Source organism: Tupaia chinensis, unplaced genomic scaffold, assembly GCF_000334495.1.
Source record: "Tupaia chinensis unplaced genomic scaffold, TupChi_1.0 Scaffold139757_1, whole genome shotgun sequence".
In the NCBI taxonomy this organism is placed as follows: domain Eukaryota; kingdom Metazoa; phylum Chordata; class Mammalia; order Scandentia; family Tupaiidae; genus Tupaia; species Tupaia belangeri.
Genome location: NW_006199637.1, coordinates 1,957,412 through 1,958,438, shown reverse-complemented (window position 1 = coordinate 1,958,438; position 1,027 = coordinate 1,957,412).

The window sequence follows — 1,027 nt, the reverse complement described above, 5'->3', positions numbered from 1 at the left end:
CGTCTCCAGCACGGCCTGGTCGCTGGCCTGGGTCCCCGATGCAGGAGGCAGTGCGGCTGCCCCCGCCGACTCCTGCAGCGGGATGTGACCGTCCCGACGAGCCAGCCACCGCCTTCTGCAGAGCTGGCCTCGCTCGCTCCGCCGCAGCCCGGCCGGGACGTGCGGGCCCGCCCCGCCCCGCCGGGGTTCGAGCCACCGTCATCCTCCCCCTGCCCCCCCTCTGGTTCTCTCGGGGCTCCTCCCACGACCCTCCCAATGGCGGTATCCCCGGCACCCCCATCCCTTCCCTCTCTCGGCTCAAGCCGGAGAACTGGCGGGGGCTTGAGGAAAGGTGCGGGTGTGAGGGTCTCGGGCAGCTGGGAGAGCCCCTCCCTCGCCGGGTGGAATTGTCCAAGTTGGGAAGAGGAATTCCATCTCTGCTGCGGGAGGGGCTCAGAGGGGAGGTAACAGTGTGATCAGATAATTGTTTCAGCAGTCTCTTACTTGTAGACTGCGTCAGCTTTGAACTCATTCCCATTCATAATCTGATTTTGATTCCGTTCACTTTCTCATTCATTCATTTATTCAGCAAATATTTGGTATCTCCTTTGCATCTGGCGTTAAGAGCTGGAGGTACCACGATTGGTAAAAGTGCTGGGCTTATAGGGGGAAACTGGAAAGGTAAAGTCCTACAGCTCTTACTTGAGTTCTGCCACTTACTGTGATTTTGGAGAAAGTGGCCAACCTGCGCCTCAGGTTTCCCACCTGTAAAGAAGAGGTAGGAAACATCCCAGGGCCGTTAGGAAGAGCAGATGAGACAATGTTGCAGAAAGATCTTTAGAAAACTCACAACTATGTGAACAGGTGATCACTAGTAATTTGCACCAATGTGTTCACTAATTTATTCAATAAACAACCTGAAATCTGGACTGAGAACTGGGGTGTCAGTTCAGTCCTGTGATCTTAAGCAGCCAACTTAACTTCTCTGAGCCTCAGTTTCACCATCTGAAAAACCGGGATGTCAATACCATCTTAGCGTTGATGTATC